This window comes from Camelus dromedarius, chromosome 10 (genome assembly GCF_036321535.1).
Source record: "Camelus dromedarius isolate mCamDro1 chromosome 10, mCamDro1.pat, whole genome shotgun sequence".
In the NCBI taxonomy this organism is placed as follows: domain Eukaryota; kingdom Metazoa; phylum Chordata; class Mammalia; order Artiodactyla; family Camelidae; genus Camelus; species Camelus dromedarius.
The window spans coordinates 1,967,785-1,988,741 of record NC_087445.1 but is presented as its reverse complement, the minus strand read 5'-3'; the positions used below and the strand labels follow the sequence as shown (position 1 = coordinate 1,988,741).

Here is a 20,957-nt window from a genome sequence, read left to right as displayed (position 1 = left end):
AAAACAGGAAAAGATTCAGACATAGAAAACAAAATTACAGTTTCTAAGGGGAAAAGGCAGGGGAGGGATAAATTAGGAGTTTGGGATTATCAGATACAAACTAGTATATATAAAATAGGTAAACAACAAGGTCCTACTGTACAGCACAGGGATTACATTCAATATCTTGTATATATATATTTATATATAACTGAATCACTATGGTGTATACTAGAAACGAACACAACATTGTAAATCAACTATACTTCAGTTAAAAAATGAAAAATAATATAAAAAGATGTTAAGGTTGTCATCATAGTATAACCTAGCCTACCCCAAGTGATACAAATCTTTCAATGTTTAAGAAAAGTCTTAAATGAAGACACAAAATGCAAAAGTTATGAAGAGAAAGGACTTGATAAATTTACAAAGACACCATTAAAATATTTTTAGAAAAGGGGTGGGAGGAGAGTGGAATACAGTCCAAAAAGCTCCCAAGGCCAAAGTTGGAACAATTTGAGCAACAAAGTAAGTACATAACATTGGGTTATAACCCTAAGTATAAAATAAATATGCATGAGGGGGGAGGGTACAGCTCAGTGGTAGAGCACATGCTTATCATGCATGGGGTCCTGGGTTCAATCCCCAGTGCCTCCATTAAAAAAATAAGTAAAGAAAGAAATCTAATTACCATCCCCTGCCTTCAAAAACTAAAATAAAGTAAATAAGTCTATTTTAAAAACTTTAAAAAGTAAGCATGCAAACTAACCAAAAATAAAGCTTAAAAAAGGTAAAATAGGAGGGGAGGGTATAGCTCAGTGGTAGAGTACACACTTAGCATGCACGAGGTCCTGGGTTCAATCCCCAGTACCTCTGTTAAACTAAACAAACTAAACAAACAAACAAACAAATCTGATTACCCCCCCAAAAAACATAACAAAATAAAATAAATATGCATGAATCCATGCTGATATTAAAAAGGGATTGACTAAAGAAATGAAGAGACAAATCTTCCTTACAGAAGAATTCCAAATAACATATGTAGATACTTCCTTCTAAGAGTTAGAGATGACTCCCCCCATCTTTGGGTATGGGTTGGACCTAGTGACTTGCTTGCACAGAATACAGTAGGGAAAGTGAAAAACAGTAACTTTGCAGAGAAGAATCCTGGCCAACACTTCTTTAACCAAGTGATCGTAATTCACCAGTCATGTCATGTGGATTTCACTTACCCTCTGATCTGAAGCAATGAGAAGGGCACGTCTCCTCTGTGGTACCTTATTCCAAAAATGCAGTCTAGTCATTAGAAAATATCAAATAAAATTTGAGGAACATGAACAAAATACCTGACCAGTACTCCTCAAAATGTCAATGTCATGAAAGACAGGACTGAGAAGTTGTCACAAACCTTAGGTGGCTAAGCAGATGACAGCTAAACGCAATGTGGTATCCTAGGTTGAATCCTGGAATAGAAAAAGGGTATTTATGGGAAAACTGGGAAATCTGAATAAAGCCTGGAGTACCAGTGCTGGTTTCTTAATGTCCCATGGTCGTGCAGGATAATGTTATGGGCTGAATCGTGTCTCCCCTCCAAAATCCATACTAAAGCCCCAGCCCGCAGTGTGCCTGTGTTTGGAGACAGGGCCTTTAAAGAGGTAATTAAGGTTAAATGAGGTCATAAGGGTGGGGCCCTAACCCAATAGGATTGGTGTCCTTATAAAAAGAGGAAAAGACACCAGGAGTGCACATGCACAGAGAAAAAGCCATGTGAGGCCACAGCAAGGAGACAGCTGTCTCACCAGGAACCAGTCCTGTTGGTACATTAATCTTGCAATCAATCTTGCCTCTAGAATTGTGAGAAAATAAATTTCTGTTGTTTAAGCCAGTGAATGCGTTTACCTTATTATGGCAACCTGAGCAAATGAATACAAATAACATTCAAGGAAACTGAAATTGGGTGAAGAGTATACAGGAACTCTGTTACTATCTTTGCAATGTTTCTATAAATCTAAAAGGTATTTTAAAAAAAACCGACCGACTGGGAGAAAATATTTGTAACAATATTTGTAACAAAGAATATTTTATATATATGTATATAATATATCTCAAAAATGCCTATAAAATATCTTAAAATTGCAAACAGTCCCATAGAAAACTGAGTCAAGTATAAAAAAGGCAAGTCTGAAGAATAGGAATGACAAAAACAATGTGTGAGATGTTTAACCTAATAAGTAATCAGAAAAACCATTATAAAATAATGAAATTTTGGAGGGAGGATATAGGGCAAGTGGTAGAGTGCATGCTTAGCACGCGTGAGGTCCTGGGTTCAATTCCCAGTACCTCTTCTAAAAATAAATAAATAAACCTAATCACCTACCCCCACTAAAAAAAAAAAAATGAAATTTTATTTCACACCATCAAATTGGAAAAAAAACTTAAATCCTGATATCAATTAGGGAGAGGCTGTAGGGAGATTGCTACTTTTATACAAGGAAGATGGGACTAGAAGATGGTAGAGGTGTTGTGGAGAGCAAGCTGGCAGTCTGCACGTATCCCTGGACCCAGCCAGTCCCCCGTCATCACATCTATCTCAGAGCAGTACTAGCACACCGCAAGTAAGAGGCTGTAAGGATATTTACCGTAGCCCTGTCTGCAGTAAAACTAAATGGAACGAACAGCTGTTACCCACAGGGGCATAATTACAGAAAACTATGGCAGTCATACTATGACTTAAAATTAATGCAGTAGGTCAATATGAAATATCTTCACAGTAATGCAAACACATTTTTTAATCTAGTTGTACAACAGATATATGTAAAAATGATCAAACTAAGCCATTGGTAAATATATATGTACGAAAATAAACAGAAAGGAAACTGAGAGAATACTCCTGCCAAACAGCTTACGGAGACGGAGCTGGGACTGGAGGATGGAGAAGGAAATGTTTACTTTACTGGTACTTGCTTGGGTTTTTAAGAACATCTTGGTGTTCATTTATATTTGAAAATATATTCCACTGAGAAGTAAGGGAGGGATGGGAGAGGAAGTCTTTTATTTTTCAAGATCATCTATCTCCCCTGCAAGATGGGCACCCTGCTTCTCTGTTAGGGAGTATGGTCAGGCCACAGTCCACCACCCCAGTGCAGACGCAGCTGAAATAAAGCACTGGTAGCCAGCACTCTCGAGTGGAAGGATGAGTTAATAACCCCAGCCAGCTGCCTCTCCCCATCCTTCCTCATCTTTGTCTAGCCCGTATCCTGGGACAGGAGAGTCAGTGGGCTGACTCTCGGGGCACTTTAAGGGGAGTAACTGAGGGTGGTATGGATCAGAGAGCTGTAACAGCTCCTTGTTCCGTCCCTTGTAAAACAAGAGGCCCCGATCCCTTAAATCGCTGGAAAGAAAACCTCTCCAAGCCCTTTGTGTCACATGCTCTCTGGCTGTGTGACAAAAAGCAAAATTGGAGTTCCAGACCCTCGTTTCCTTTGTCACTGAATGTTGTGTATGTCTCTTAACTACTCTTATCTCTTTTAATTTTAATGTACTTCCTAACTAAATTGATCAGGAGGCAGAGTGTGCTATCCAGATGAAGTCTTCTCTTCTCGTTTTACATAATGGGACTGGGTTACGTTAATTTACTTTCAAATCACATCGACAAGGTTGAAATGTACGTGATTTGGTTTAAGCTACGCTGTGGGGCCGATCTGTTGATCTGGGGGTGGTTGCTCTAATTAGAAACTCACACCCCATAGATGGACAGCTATTATTAAAGCAAGAAAGTCATATCCCAGAGGTGATACAGCTTTTCTGTTATCCACAACTGGAGGACTGAAAATACTGAGTGTCAAAAATGGGTTTTTTTATTAGTAGAAGTAATAGCTTGTTAATCAGAATAATGGTTGCTAGAAATGGGGTCTCACTGGTAAAATTAATGGCTGTTCATATATGTAGATTGTCTAAAATATTTTACAGACAGATTGCACAGATTATAAGACTGTAATGAGACTCTTACTCAGGGATAGTGTATGAGTCTCAAGTCTGAGACGCCTAAACAGGCCCCTGTCTAGCTATGGGTTGTGAGGATTTCTCATTAAATGGTGCCAACTATAAAGTTAACAGAATCCTGTACCCAGAATATTGTCAGGTCTGTTTCAAGTGAACCTTTCATAAAAGGAGTGATCAGAATATCTAAAAAATGCAAGAGCTGATAAGCTTATGACAGGGGTACATCATGTTTTATGCCTGCTTGCTAAATAAGAATATTTAATAAATGACTTTGTTGTGTGGAAGAATTTTTTATCTGAGATCAGCTTTCATTATAACCTGGTAGCAAGGCTGCACAGGCTTAGCAAAAATTCCATCTACTTCAAGTTTTTCTGCAGTTACTGTTATCTATCAAAAAGTCCTAAGAGCTGTGAATGACTAAATTGGCACAGATCAGTTTCCAGCAGTATGATACAAAGAACTGAGATCTGGCATCACTAACAAGTCTAAAACAGCTGGATCATAGTCATGGAAGTCAGACACTTGAACCAGAAAGAGAAGTCACATAGAAGTAAAGCAGCAGACAGATATTTTTCTAGGATCCCAAGTCAAGAAGTTTGATAATGGAAACAACCTAAACGTCCATCAACAGAGGACTGGATAAAGAAGTTGTGGTATATTTATACAATGGAATACTACTCAGCCATCAAAAATAATAAAATAATGTCACTTGCAGCAGCATGGATGATGGACGCAGAGATTATCATTCTAAGTGAAGTAAGCCAGAAAGAGAAAGAAAAATACCATATGAGATCACTCATATGTGGAATCTAAAAAATAAAAAAGACATTGATGAACTCATCTACAAATCAGAAACAGACTCACAAAGATGGTGAACAATGTTATAGTTACCAGGGGAAAGGGGGTGGGAAGAGATAAATGTGGGAGTTCATGATTTACAAATATTAACTATTACATATAAAAATAGATTTTAAAAAATTCCTTCTGTATAGCAGAGGGAACTATAATCAGTATCTTGTAATAACCTTTCATGAAAATGAAGATATGTATGTGTATGTATGACTGGGACAGAGACTGACATATTTGACTATACGTCAATAAAAAAGGTAATTAATTAAAAAAGAAGTTTGATAAGATAAATTCTAACTGATCTACCTTTAAAGCATTTTAAAGGGAGGGAGGGATAAGTAAATGATATGTCTCATTTTAAACTTCTTGGCAATGAATGAAAAAAAAGACTTGAATGAATATTTTTAATATGTAACTGCTTTATCAGGAACAAATTCTTAATCACAATACTCATTCCTTATCTCCATTTCGAGGCCCTCCTAACAATATTGGGATATATCAGAATTCTAGGCCACTAGTCTTATCAATAAGTAATGTTTTTCTCTAAAGAAACCACTCAAGGAGTTTTTTGGGTTTTTTTTTTTTACAATGCCATTTCGGCTGTGGCTTTTAAGAAAATGGTGTAGAATAGAGAATTAAAGGTGCACATTAAATTTTTAAAAATAGGAACCAAGGCAAAAGATTTGAAGACACTTCTGAAAGAAATTATTGGAATAGCCTATAAAGCTCATAAAAAAGGGATTCAAATCAGGAAAATGCAAATTAAAATCACAATGAAATACCCACATCACACCCACCAGAATGGCTAAAATTAGAATGACAACACCAATTTTTGGAGAAAATATAGAACAATTAGAACTCTTAAATATTGCTATTAAGACACTGGAAAAGTTTAGGAGTTTCTTAAAGTTACATACACTCTCCCTAGGACCCAGTCATCCTACTCTTAAGTACATACCCAAGAGAAAGTAAAACAGGTGCCTACAAAAAGACCTGTACATCGGCTATTTGTAGTAGCTTAATAATAGCTGAAAGCTGGGAAGAATATAAATGTCCATCAACATGAGAATGGATAAGCAGACTGTGATATATTCATATGATGGAACGCTACGCAGCAAAAAGAAGAGAATGAAATGTTAATCCACAAAATAAAATGGATACGTCTCTACAATACTATTCTGAGCAAAAGAAGACAGACACAAGAGTTCACGCTGTATGATTCCAGATATATAAAATTCAAGAACAGGTAAAAGTAATCTGTACTGCTAGAAATCAGAACAGTGTTCGCTTGTGGTAAGAGGAAGCTGACTGGAAAGGGCCCTGAATGAACAGTGGTTCACAGGAGTACACCCTTGTAAAACTTCAGATTGTACGCATGAATCTGTGCATGTTATTACATACACATTAAACTTTACTTTTTAAAAGCAGGGGAGACAGGGGCTGAGGTAGCCAAGAAGAATCTTTACTGGTACAAATCCATGAAAAGACTACAGAATAAAGTATTTTGGGTGGAGGGTACAGCTCAGTGGTAGAGCGCATGCTTAGCATGCAGGAGGTCCTGGGTTCAATCCCCAGTACCTCCATCAAAAATAAATTAATAAATAAACCTAACCCCCCCATATTTTTTTAAAAGTATTTTGTATATAATATAATTAAGAATTATCATGGCCTAATTAAATTTATGGTATAGGCCATGAATTGTAAATTACATTGCAACTCAAAAAAACCCCAAAAACACTTCAATTAAAAAATGAATTAATTAAATTAAAAAGATGACACATTATAACTGACTGTTCTTCAATTTAAAAAAAAAAAACTACCAGAAAAAAATAGTATTGCTAGTAGAAAGAGTCCTTTAAGGATTTTTGAAATCTTAAATATTTTTATCCTTCCTCAGTCTATTAAAAAAAAAAAGTCTAAAAATTATTCCTAAATTCTTCACGAAGGAAAATTCACAGAAATAGGGCCTATCTTTTAATAGAAAGATTATTAGCCATTTCTTATGCTCTATCAACCACGTTATTTAAAAAGCTACTCTGGGTTGGGAATAAGGAGAAAAGAGCGGATCAGATAATAATATCATGTCATATGGCTCCAACTAAGACTCACTTCAAGTAAAATAAACATAGAATAACCTGGAGCTCTTACATCTCTTCTCCTTTTCTTGAAACCCTAATAACCCAGCTCTCTCACACTACCTAGAACATTGCCGCCCAAGGAAACTGCAGTGATGGAACCATTCACTATCTGCTAACACGTGGTTAGCGGTTACGATGATGCACACAGGGCATACTTAGAAGAAGAAAATCCATCAGTTTCTAATCTATACCTTCTGACAGTGGGTACTAAGAGACAAAGGCTCCCCTGTCACCAACACAAAAGCAAGGGAGCTGTGGCTGTCCCTCTGCTGTTAGGACCTTTGGTTCCAAGCGTCCTGATCCTAACTCCATGCGTCACAGCATAACTCTTGATTTTCTCAGCTGCTTGAAAAGAATAAAGAGCGCCTGTGGTCAGGAACACCCCCGCCCTCCCCACCTTGCACAGTGCCGAGGACACAACGGGCACTCCGAAAATGACTGTTTAATAAACACATTTAATGAATGAAGAAGGGTAGACAAGGCTAGAAGAAAAGGAAATTCTCATTCACTGAGTACATTCTAGTCTAGGCACTTAGCACATACTATCTCACCTACTTTTCACCAGTGTCTGATGATTTTGCAGATGGGAGGCAGTGCCAAGGAGTAAGTAACTTACACAAGGTCACTTATGACAACGGGGTATAATAAAGCTTTCAATACATGTATCCCAAAGCGTCTCATATATAGGAGCATACTTACCCTGCAGCATTAAAAAAAAAAAAAAAAAAAAAAAGGCCCCTATTTTTTGTTATTATTATCAGTGTGGCTTTCAAGCAAACCTGCAGAAAATAATTAAGTGGCTCAGGTAAGTGATTTCTTAAAACTGCTTATTTTATGATATACCTTTCAAGATTTAGTGTTTTAATTTTTTTTTTTTTCAAAAAGCATCATATAAAGAAGATGAACTTTTCCAGCTCAGTTCCATCCAAAGCTTTGCTTCCCTGGGGTTAGGACACCACTGAGCAAACACTCCGGGTGGGGCTGGGGGTCTAGAAGGCAATCTGGAAGCAGCACAACCGTGTGGAAACCTAAGAAAGAAAGTGGGATGTTCACTGAAAGCCTTCTGTTAACCCAGCCACGCAACGTTATTCAGCCAAGGAGTAATATCACCTTTAATTACAGATGTTCCCAGCCGTAACATTAGCTCTCTTCTCTGCAGCAGCTCTCCACGAAGCAGTAAGCCCAAGGATTTTAATAGAAATTTGTTTATACTTTGATTTTGAGAAGGAAAAAGCTCTTGCTAAGTTATGTAATAATTTTGAGTTAGACTTCTCTATGTTCTTAAATTTGAATTTTTTTTAAAAAGGGCAGTTGTAGAAGTCATGAGAAACCCAGGAATTTTAATGTCCATGCTGAATTATATTTATCTACTTTATAACAGAGTGATATTTAACTAATGATGGAGCAGCTTTATATGTTACCGTATTATTTAGTTATAATTCAAAAATACCACCTGAAAGCAAGAATGAAATCTTCCCATTGGAAAAACACAAAGGACTAGAATTTCTGATAAAATTTACACCTGATAAGTGTATTTTATTTCTTTTGTTTAAATTGAACGGATACGTGCAAGCATTCTATTTATGCGTAATCACATATCCTAAATTTTCCTAAGCAATTCTAATTTCAAATATTCGGTTCCATTCCTAAAAGTAACTCTTATGATTGTCAGATGCACATATTTGCTTTTAAGATGCAAGTAAAACATTCTCTGAAAATTGGATTGTTGATTTCCAGGAGCCTAATAAATTCCAGAAAGAAATACATGTAACAATACTAGGGGGAGGAGGGTATAGCTCAGTGGTAGAGCGTGTGCCTAGCGTGCACGAGGTCCTGGGTTCAATCCCCAGTACCTCTGTTATAAACAAACAAACAAACCTAATTACCCCCAAAAAAGGCTTTTATTTTATTTTTATTTAATTCAATATTAAGTATGAAATAGAAATCGATGTGAAACTTAGTTTTTTAAAAAGACCATTAAGTTTTTTTGTGATCAAAAACAGCATAAAATTTACCATCTTAACAATTTTTTTGTGTACAGTAGTGTTAACTATATATACCCTGTTGTGCAACAGATTTCTAGAATGTCTCATCTTGAAAAACTGAAACTCTACCCACTGAACAGCAAACCCCCTTTTCCTCCTCCCTCCAACAATGGCAACCACCATTTATTTCCTATTTCCAGGAGACTGGCTACCTTAGATACTTCACAATTGGAATCATACAGTATTTGTCTTTTTCTCACTGGCTGATTTCAATTAGTATAACATCCTCAAGGTTCATCCACGTTGTAGCATATGGCAGGACTGCTCTTTTTTAAGGCTAAATAATATTCCACTGTACATATACACCACTTGTTTTTCATCCATTCATCTGTCAATGGATGTTCCACCTCTTGGCCGTTTTGTGAAAAATGCTGCAGTGAACAAGAATATGCAGCTATCTCTTCCAGATCCTGTTTTCGATTCTTTTGGGTAAATATCCAGACAGGGGATTGCTGGATCATTGAGCAGTTCTATTTTTAATTTTTTAAGGAACCACCACACCCTTTTCCAGAGCAGCTGCACCATTTTCCATTCCCATCAACAGGACACAAGGGCTCTGATGTTTCCACATACTTGCCAACACTTGTTACTTTGTGTGCGGGTGGTTTTTTTTGTTTGTTAGTTTTCAACAGTGGCCATCCTGACAGATATGAGATGATATGTTACTGTGGTTTTGATTTGCATCTCCCTAATAATTAGAGATGCTGAGCATTTTTTTCATATGCTTGTGTGAGACCTTAGAAACATTTATATATTAGTCTCTGCTCCCGGTGGCACAGAGTTCCTAAAACTCTTGCAGTTTCCTAAGTGATAGGAACACTAGGAGTATCTTTTGTTCTAATATTTGGTCTTTGGTCCTGGTTCCTGACACAGGCTATTAAATAGCTTGGAATTTCCTGGGTGATCGGAGTGTCTTTTGTTCTCATGAGGCATCTCTGGCAGGCTTCCAGATAGGGTCTGGTCACCTGAAAGAACAAACTTCACCTCCCCCCACCCCACCCCCCAGAAAAAACAACACAGAAAGACCAAGCCATATTAGAAGCTTGGAAGTTTCAGCCTCATCCCAAATTCTCTAGAGAAGAGAGAGGGGCTGGAAAGGAAGCTGATAACTGATCATGCCTAAGTGAAGAAGCCTCCATAAAAATCCTCATAGCTTGGGGTTTGGGGAGCTTCCAGGTTGGTGAACACACAGAGGTGCTGAGAGAGTGAGGGGTCGACAGAGGACAGCAAACCTCTGTGCCCCTTCCCACATTCCCTGCCCTCTGCATCTCCTCCATCTGGATATTCATCTACAACCTATATCATACCCTTTTATAGTAAACCAGTAAACAACGATTTCCTAACTTCCGCGAGTCACTCTAACAAATTAATCAAACCTGGGGAGGGATGGTGGGAACATCTGATTTACAGCTGACTAGTCACAAGCACAGGTGACAACTTGGATTTTTGATTGGCATCTGAAAAGGGGCACGCAGGGGTAGTCTTGTGAGACAGAGCACTTAACTTGTGAGAACTGATACTATCTCCAGATGGATTGAGTCAGAATTGAGTTAAATTGCAGGACATCCAGCTGGTGTCACAGAATTGCTTGGTGTTGGGAAAACCAGAAATGTCAGAAGTAAAGGAGACAACATAGGAGGGAAGACTGGGCAAGCTTTCCCCAATGTAGTTTGTTGGCCATTTGTATATCTTCTTTGGACAAATGTCTATCCAAGTTTTGCCCATTTTCAAGACTGGATTGTTTATCTTTCTGTTGTTGGATTGTGGAAGTTCTTTATATATTCTGGATATTTCATTCCTTATATTAACTTGTTTATTAGCTTGCAATGGTTTGCATATATTCTCCCCATTCCAGAGGTTACCTTTCACTCTACTGATTCTGTCTTTTGATGTGCAGAAGTTTTTACATTTCATGTGGTCCCATTTGTCAGTTTTTGCTTTTGTTGCCTGTGCTTTGGTCCCATATCCAAGAAATCACTGCCAAGTCCAAAGTCATGAAGCTTTCCCCCTATGTTTTCTTCCAGGAGTTTCATCGTTTTCAGTCTTACCTTTAGGTCCTTAATTCATTTTGAGTTAATTTTTGCATATGATGTCAGATAAGAGTCCCACTTCATTCTTTTGCATGTGAATACCCAGTTTTCCCACCACCATTTGTTGAAGAGACTGTCCTTTCCCTATTGTTCAACCTTGGCACCTTTGTTGAAGATCATTTCATCATACACATGAGGGTTTCTTTCCAGGCTCCATTCTGTTCCACTGGACTATGTCTGTCTTCATGCCAGTATCATACTGGTTTGCTGCTGTTGTTTTTAAAAACAGCCTTTTTGATGTATAACTTGTATACAATAAATTGCACATATTTAAAATCAACTTAGACATAGGTATACACAATAAATCAAGAGATATTTTCATTGCCACTAAGAGTTTCTTCTTGCTCCTTTGTAATCCGTCCCTCCCTCCATTTCCAACATTAGGCAACCATTTGTTTACATTCTATCACCTCAGAATTGAGAATTTTTAGGATTTTATATAAATGGAATCTTAAGAGTATGTACTTCTGGGGTATATAGCTCAAGTGCTAGATTGTATGCTTAGCATAAATGAACTCCTGGGTTCCATCCCCAGTACCTCCACTGAAAATATAAATAAACCTAATTACCTGCCCCTGCAAACATTTTTAAACATAACATAAAGAAAAAGGGTAAGCACTTCTTTTTAACAGTGTTCTTTCACTCCACTTTCACTCCGCTTCATTCAGTTTGCTGCATTTATCAATAGTTCTTTCCCTTATATTGCTGAACAGTACTGTTCCATTGTTGGATATATGACAATCTGTTAATCCATTCACCTGGTCACGGACATTTCTGTGGTTTCCAACATTTGCCTAGTAAAAGAAAGTTGCTTTGAGTATTCACGTACAAGTCTTTGTGTGGACACGTGTTATCTTTTCTCGTTGGTAAATATGTAAGAGTGGAATCACTAAGACATGTATGCTTAGCTTTTTAAGCAACTGACAAACTGGTTTCCACAGTGGCTGTATCATTTCACATTCCCCATGGCAGGACATGAGAGTTCCAAGTGCTTCACACCCTCCTCAACACTTGGGATGGTGAGTTTTAAAAATTTTTGCCTATTTTATGGGTGAGTACCATACTGTTTTGATTATGGTAGCTTTGTGATATGTTCTGAAATCAAAGTATGAGGCTTCAGTTTTCTTTTTCTTTCTCAAGATTGTTTTGGCTTTTGGGGGTCTTTTGAGATTCCATATGAATTTTAGGATATTTTTTCAATTTCTACAAATATACCATATTGGGGTTTTGAATAGGGACTATATTGAATCTGCGGATCACTTTGAGTAGTATGGAAATTTTAACAGTATTAAATCTTCCAATCGACAAACTTGGAATGCCTTTCCATTTATTTGTGTCTTTAGTTTCTTACAGCAATGCAAAACCCTAAGTTTTTAAAAGGCTATTTTGCTTCTCAAGCAAATTTCTATTCACTTATTAAAGAAATCTATTCACTGAATGCAATCACTATTAGCCATACTAACTTATTCTACATACTTTAAAAACAGGTAACCAAACAAGGATATTAACAGTCTTATTCCAAAGGGCTAAATAAGATAAAATACCAACAAGATCAGAAATGATCAATCTCTAAATTTTAATAATTAAAAACAAAGCCATGAGGTAATCATTTACATCATAAATGTAGTATTAATGAAGTTACAGTAACTCCGCAGTCTTTATTCTAACATCTAAACATTGAACAGCTGCTTCTACCTTTCAAACCTTTTCGTAGGCACTGTGGAGTCAAAGTTAAATAAAATCCAAGTGTTTTCCATAAAGAGTTCAGCTAACCGTTCAGAGAATTGTTAATATGTGAAATAAAAGAGAAAAAACTCCACTTATAATAGAGACAACAAAGATTCAAGTACCTAAGAAGAAATTTACAAAGTGTAAGACATTGCATGGTGTGAAAATTTAACACATTAATGAGCTACCAAAAAGAAGCCTTGGCAAACAAAAAGATACACCATGTCTGTGGACAGAAGGGCCATCATCCTAAAGGTTATTTTTCTCCAGATTAATTCATGTAAGTAGCTAGCAGCATTTTGTGTGTTTACGGAATAGGCAAGTTGATCCTAAAATTCATACGGAAAAATATGCAAGAATAAACAAACAGCAGTTGTAGGGGGAAAAGTTTTTTTGTTTTTTAAAAACAAGTTCTAAGAAGGGGCTACCAGCTATTACTCCATCAGTAATACAGAGTGTTCCTGGCACCTAACAGACATATACACAATAGAACAGAAGTTCTGAAACAGATGCAGACACTCACAGGAATGTAACACATGAAAGACGAAAAATAAAACCAGATGTCGAATAAATAAATGGTATTAGGTAGCCATCTGAAATGTAAATAAAAGTGCCTCCATGACCTTACAGCAGAATAAATTTGAAATGAAGAACACATTTAAATATGAGAAAAAGAAAACATAAAATATAAAAGAAAACACAGGCTTTCCACTGCCAGCCAAGATAAAGTAATAGGGACCAGATGTACCATTCCTCTTGAAGAAATTTTTTAAAAAAATTTTAAACAGACAAAATACATTAAGTAATGGTTTTCAAGACTTTGGATATCACGCAGTGTAGGACAGGGATCCCCGAGACACAGGAAACCAAAAAGGTGAGCCAAGCCATGACCCCAGCTTAAGGCCACTGCACAGAGTGGGTAAACTGAGGCAGAACCCAGCAGGCTCCAAGCTGAGATGAAGCTCAGTCCAGGGAAACCAAGGCAGCAAGAGTTCCTAATACAGAGAACCAAAGAAAAGGAAGCTACAGAGAGAGAATCCCAGAGATGTGTATAAAAAAATCTCAAGTATTTAAGAGTACAGCGCATCCAAGTGAGGGAACTACCGGAGCCCATGTGAAAGGATTCAAGCAAGCAGTGTCTGGCACCCCCACAGGCTTGGAGAGCTCTTGTTTTCACAGGCCATTATGTGACAACTCCTAAGTTACAGGGCACTGGGAAAATGTACTCAGGAAGGTCCTGCCTTACTGATGAATAATTAGCCCTCAGCTGAGCATAGATCCAGCCAGGCCCACCTAAAAAATCATAAAAGCAAAACCCCAAAGTATGAAACTAGTAACTTAACTGCTTCCATGAACAAAACTTAAGAAGGTTTATAAAAAATTTTTTAAAAATTCCACATCCACTAAGGTAAAATTCAGCATCCAATCAAAGATTGCCAGGCATACAAGAAAACAGAAAAGCATGACCCATTATGAACAGCCTAATCAGTCAATCAAAATAGACCCAGAACGGATGCATAAGTTAAAATTAGCAGAGAAGAACATTAGAAGTTAACATAACTGCATTTATGAATGTTCAGTAAGTGGATGAAAATATATGTCCAGATAAAAACTTCCGTATATACATATATATATTCAGATAGCAGCATTATTCATAATAGCCTAAAAGTGGAAAGAGCCCAAATATCCATCAACTGATGAACAGATAAAACACAATGTGATCTAGTCATACAGTGGAGTATTATTCAGCCATAAAAAAGAATGAAGTACCGATACATGCTACAACACAGATAAGCCTCACAAAGGTTATGCTAAGTGAAAGTAACTAGTCATGAAATATCACTAACAGTGTGTATCACTAACACTATGACTTAAAATCCAGTGTAGTTATATGAAATGTCAGTATAATGATATGAACAGTATAATACTTACAGTATAATTATATGAAATGTTCAAAACAGGAAATCTACAGTGACAGAAAGCAGATTAGTGGTTGCCCAGGGCTGGGATGAAGGGGATGGGGAAGAGAATGGGGAATAACTGCGATTAGGTATAAGGCTTTTTTTCTTGGCTAATGAAAATGTCCTAAAATTAGATGATGATGATAGCACCACAACTCTGTAAATATACTATTTCTGGCCCCCAAAATACTATTTTTTAAATATTTAATATTTAAATACTATAAAATGTATTGTTACAAAAAATAAACCATTGAAATACACATTTTAAGTTAGTGGACTGTATGGTATTTGAATTCTATCTCAATAGGGCTATTGTTTTCAAAAGAGTAAACAAAAAATAAAATAAAAAAATAAAAGCACCCAAATTGAGCTTTTCTAAATATGAAAACTACAATCTATGAGATGAAAAATAGATTGGGTGGGATTATGAGGGGATAAGAAAATAGAAGAAGAAAATATTAGTGAATTTGAAGGCATAGCACTAAACTTATCCAAATGGAAATGAGTGAGAGAAAAAAAAAATCCAAAAAACTGAAAAGACCATCATTGACCTGTCAGGCAGCTTAAAATGGCCTCATATAGGGGTAACTATATATTAAGGAAGAGGATTGGGCAGGAAAAAAATATTTAAAGAAATAAATGGCTGAAAACTTCCTGAATCAATGAACTCTTTTAAATCCACAGATCCAAGAAATTCAAGGAATCCGAAGTACCACATGAAGGAAAATATACCATAATCAAATTCTCAAAACCAGTGATAAAGAGAAAATCTTAAAAGCAGCCAGAGGTAAAAGTGCACATTACATATAGAGAAACAAAGATAAGCACTTGATTTCTTGTAGGAACCAAGCCAGGTGATAAGCCAACAGAGCACCATCTTTAAAAGTACAGAAAGAAGGCGGGGGAGGGTATAGAGCAGTGTACACTCAGCATGCACGAGGTCCTGGGTTCAATCCCCAGTACCTCTGTTAGAATAAATAAATAAACCTAATTAACCTTCCCCCCCAAAAGTTCAGAAAGAAAAAACTGCCATCCTTGAACTCTATACTAAGCAAAGACCTTTCAAAAATGAAGGCATTTTTAAATATTCAGAAGATAAAAGCGCATCACAGCAGATCTGCACTATAAGAAATGTTATTTTAAAAAAAAAATCCTTCAGGCAGAAGGGAAATCATAACTTTTGGAACTCTGGATCTACACCAAGGGGTAAGGGGCTCTAGCAATGGTAGCTACGTGGGTAAATATATAATATTTTTCTCATTAAATCCCTTTAAAAGATAATTGTTTTAACAAAAGTGACAACGGTGTCTTGTGGGGTTTATAATACATGTATACGTGAAATATATCAGAACAACATACATGCCAGGGCAGGAGAAATCAAAGAAAACACATAAGAATTCCTTTATAGCTTTGTTGAGTCCAACTATGACTTAAAATCCAGAAGCCATAAGAGAAACGATTAGCAGGTTCACTTGTAAACTTTGCATGACAAACATACACCACAAACACAAAATATATATATAATCATTTTCCTAATGATACACACAGGAGCTCCTGGATCCAATCCCCCAGGGATACTGAGGGACAACTGTATTTACGTATGCAAAATATCAAGCTTAAAAAATTATAAAAAGGTACTTTACAAGGGGACAAAGGGAATGAAGAGGGGTTATTCTAAAGAGAGCTTATATTTACAACCTAGAGACATACCAGGAATCTATGGCTTGGCTGGGGAAGGTCTACAATCCCTAAAAATCTCTACCAATTTTATGCAAGTGAATTAATGTACATTTTCCTCAGTAGAGGAGCCACAAGGAAATAACTATTTTACACCCATACAATGGAAAATATGCATCCACTAAGACACATTTTATTTAGACACATACTTACAACAATGAAAGATTCCACTATATCACAGACGAAGTGGGAAAAGTAACAATAATAATATTCAGTGTTTATCTTATTGATATAGAAGAAACACATCTCTCTACAAATACACACCAAACAATCTATAAGGCTAACTACGGTAGTCATTAATGCTGTTCACCAAATATTTCTGGCTCCCCGCCAAACAGACACGTTCCTGCCCCGCTCTGTGGGTGGGTGGGACCACGTGATTAATCCTGGCCAATGAGCTATGAGGGAAATGAGCATGTAATTCAAGACCCTTCACAGCATTCTTTTCCCCTCTGGCACAGGAACTATCAATATTAGAAACCATTGCTGCTTATCGGCCTAGGTCCCTGAACAATTACAATAAGCAGAAACCCTGGCCAACCCACAGTGGCTGTGAAACAGAAACAAGAATTAAATCTTTGTTTTAAACTGCTGAGATGGGGAGGGGGCCTGTTACTGTGGTGTAAGTAAGCCTAAACTAACGGATACAGAAAACACTCTCGCGGGTAGGATCACTGATCTTTTTCTTTCTGTGTTGTCTTTTTAAAAAACAATGAGCACCTGTATCTTAGGAATTTTATTTGGAGGCGGAGGACAGACACAGGTCTTAGCAGGGGACCATGGAGCAGACACTGACTAAGCCAGAGGCTAATATCACATCTTAATCAAGGGCAGCTTCAAAGCATGCTCCGCTAGGATCCTCCAGCTCCTTTTCCCAACATTTCTGTGCTCTCTGAGCAACCTAAGAGCAGTGAAAAAAAGCAAGATACAGATCAGTGGGAATAGTGGGCCGTAATTTGCATGCAAGGACACACACATGCGTCTGCACACACGTGTATACATATATTTGTGAATCCATGGAAAATCTCTGGTGAGACAGAGGTGGCTAGCTATGTCAACTGAGTCAACTGAGGAAAAATAGGTCGCCAAGTGACACGTGCCAGTGGGAATCTGACTCTGCTGTTTACTCCTTGTATCTTTTAAATTGTGAGCCATGTATGCGGATTATCTATTCAAAAAATAAGTAAAAGAAAAAACATAAAAGGAAAATGAGCACCTGAAGGTGAAGAGTGCTGAGTGTTGCTTAGTGGGCCATATTTCAAAATCAGAAAGCCCAGTAAAGGGGCTTGCATGGACCAGTGATGAACCCAGGAACCCAGAATCAGGAATGACCCGCAAGGACACGGAATAGGGTTAAAGGGCTTAAAGGACGGGGAAGATCACCGGCACTAGTTTTTTGAGTAAGTTCTAAAAGCTGTCCCCTCATGTTCAGGAAACTGATGAAAAATTATCTGTAACGTTTCCCAAGTCAAGGCTTTTCACACTGAATCTTGATCCCATATGAAAGCTTCCGCACTGTTAAATTCCACTTCTTACAAGATCAGCAGTATGACTTATTTTTTCCCCTCCACTAAGAACAAGGGACTGAATTATTGTTTCTAAAGAAAAATGAAAAGGGGACTATGGAAAGCTTTAATAATATGGGAAAAGCATCCAGAAAGGTAGGAAAACAGCACTGACTTACCTCATATACGGTAAGCTTGGCGTCTGTGTTAGCACTTTGTGCTCACATACCATACATGGATTATAAACTCTTGAGCGATTAAATCAGTAGATTTACCCTGAGCCATTCACGAGAGACTACCCCACACTGGCTACCTGGCCTTATTAGAAATAAATGACATAAGGTGGTTGACTTCACATGTACGCACAAACTAAACTGAGCTGGGGACGAGGAATTCCTGGAAGTGACACTTGCGCAGAATCCGCAAAGTGCCCAAGGAGATCAGTCCTGGCATTACACGCTGGCAATGGCTCAGCTCCTTCCAGTCACTTCTCATTCACTGAAGTCAGGATCGTCTCCGGCCATAATTCTTCTAGACGCTAATCACACAATCGTTAGTTACACCTCCAAGCGACAGCGACAGGCGTAAAGCCTTTCCTAAAAATCAAAGAACTTCCAACTGCCCTTAATTGCACACTGATCTTTTCCTAGTTTCCTTAAACAATTCCCGCAAAGGCCTCATTAAGCTCGCATCTTAAGCATCCAGCTTAGTACCTTCTGGTTGGTTCTTCCTAACGAACCCACCCTGTCATGGGGGTGCCTTTTCTCAACATTTGCGATCACAATTGCCCCACCAGGACACAGCACGATGACAATAAGACACTCAACTCGGGATAATGGTTGAGCGCTAACAAGCTAAGAAGAATCACTAATAGCACTAGGAGCACACAGAAAAATGTAACCATTCCATAACCGACTGCAGGAGTCCACGCCCCCGCCCCTCCCCTTCCCAGCACACATTGCAGTTACACCAGCATTTCTTTCAGGACTTTCTCCAGCCTGCAGAGACCCTCTGGGCTGCCCTCACAGCACTTCAAAATGATCACTCACCCTGCAAGTTTACTAGTGGAGGAAGACTGCAGCCCCCTCCACGCTCACTCATTCTATACTGGGTCCCAGATTTCCCCAGGGGGGATCAAACTCCAGCCACCACAGCAATGACCTGCTTGATAGTGAGCTGTCTCTAGTCTGCCTGTCCTGAACCCCTCACTTCCCCGCTCTACTGTGAGGGCTTCCCGGGACCATCTCCTGAAGAAAGCGCTTGCCTTGGCCGCCTGGCCTCCATCTGTCCTGGGGGAACCCAAAACAAGATGTTAACTGCAGTTTTAATATAGGCCTGTTGATTCTTCGTAAAATATTCTGAAGACAATATAATTATAACGGAGCAGCACTGCATAGGGTTATGTTAAATGGGATGTGTAAAAGGTACACACAAAAAATCGGCATTATTAAAAAACTGCTTTTGTGGCTTGAAACAACAAAATTTAGTAATCCTATTCACAAATCTCCATATTAGAATAATATTTGTTTTCTGAAATCATTTTAAAATACAGTCTTTAATCCAAAGATTTCATTTTTTTTTTAATCCAAGTTCATTGCTTAGCCTTCAGAATATCCCACATTTTTATGTTGGAAATTCCCCAAAGTGTCCTATTAAGGGGGGAAAAAAAAGTCCCTTTAGCTCTGTGCCTGAAAATGCTTGCCTTCTGAATCCACAAGTTTAGCCTCTAAAAATGCACTTGTTCAAAATAAGCTGAGTAGGTCCTATTAGATAAAGGATGCTTTAAGATTTATCTTTCTTCTCCTGCCCTCATGAGTAAGAGAGATTTCATTAAAGTATTTTTTCATTTTGGAGCAAAGTTGTTATTTCATTCAGGTTGACTGCTGTGTCTTGATGCCCATTCCTGGTGGAATGTTAAGAGCTGGACGTGGCGGGGGGCAGTTGGCACAGGGTCTGAAAAGGATATTTCCCCCGTGCTGGGGCAGAGTCTGTCCCCAGTCCCAGCAATCATCCCCCAACACACACACACACACACAGCTGCCATGATAGTAGCAACAGTACTGTTGGGAGGAAGGAGAAAGCAAAGACTCATGTGTGTTCCTGTGATCAAGAACAGTTCCTGGGGGAAGGGATAGCTCAGGGGAAGAGCACGTGCCCAGCAAGCATGAGGTCCTGGGTTCAACCCCCAGTACCTCCACTAAAAATAAGTAAATAAATGAAAACCCAATTACCTCCCCCCATATAAAAAATAAGGAAGAAATTTTTTTTTAAAAAAGAACAGCTCCTGATGGTTCTGCAGGAGAAAAGAAGGGACTCTTTTAAAACATAGCTCCCTCAAGCCTCCTTTCCAAGGATCCCATTCATTCAGAGGCATCTATCTTCGAGTGTCGGTGACGTTCATGGGTAAGTTCCTCTATGCGACACTGATACAGACACACAGGTATAGGTGTCGCTTCCAGAAATCGGGGTCAGGCATGAAATCTCTATGGCAGCTCTTGCCGCAGCCACAAGGATGAATCTATATAAAACGCACTCAAGCTAATCCTGGGTAGATTTTTTACTTCAAGCCCTTTGAGTCACAACAGCTTACAACTAGCATAGATTAATATTGGAGGTAAAACCCCAGCCTCCGTTGTGTTTGCCAGCTATATTCTAAGCTTTTTTGACAGTTTATCATCAAAAAGGAAATAAATACACGTTAAGACGCTCCGGTTTCACACTTTAGGTGCTTCCAACAAGCTATCCAATGACAGTAGGGCAATAAAAAAAATTCCAAGAGCAGATTGAGAACAGCTCCCCCAAAACGTAAAACCATAATGTTAATTCTGCTATACATTCGTATCAAAGCAATTCTTCCTCAGCACCTATAAAAGAATGTGAAAATAAGAATGCTTTTCAGTTCAAAAGTCACACACACCAAATC

The 20,957-nt window shown here is 38.1% G+C and overlaps 1 protein-coding gene and 1 non-coding gene across 5 annotated transcripts in view; one reads left to right on the top strand and one right to left on the bottom strand.

Moving 5' to 3' along the window:
* CDC14B (cell division cycle 14B) overlaps positions 1-20,957 on the bottom strand; it is a 96,688-nt gene that overhangs the window by 66,153 nt on the left and 9,578 nt on the right. The gene's annotated exons all lie outside the window — the stretch shown is intronic.
* On the top strand, positions 564-636 carry TRNAD-AUC (transfer RNA aspartic acid (anticodon AUC)). Its single transcript has one exon. It is a non-coding gene; the product is annotated as a tRNA-Asp (tRNA).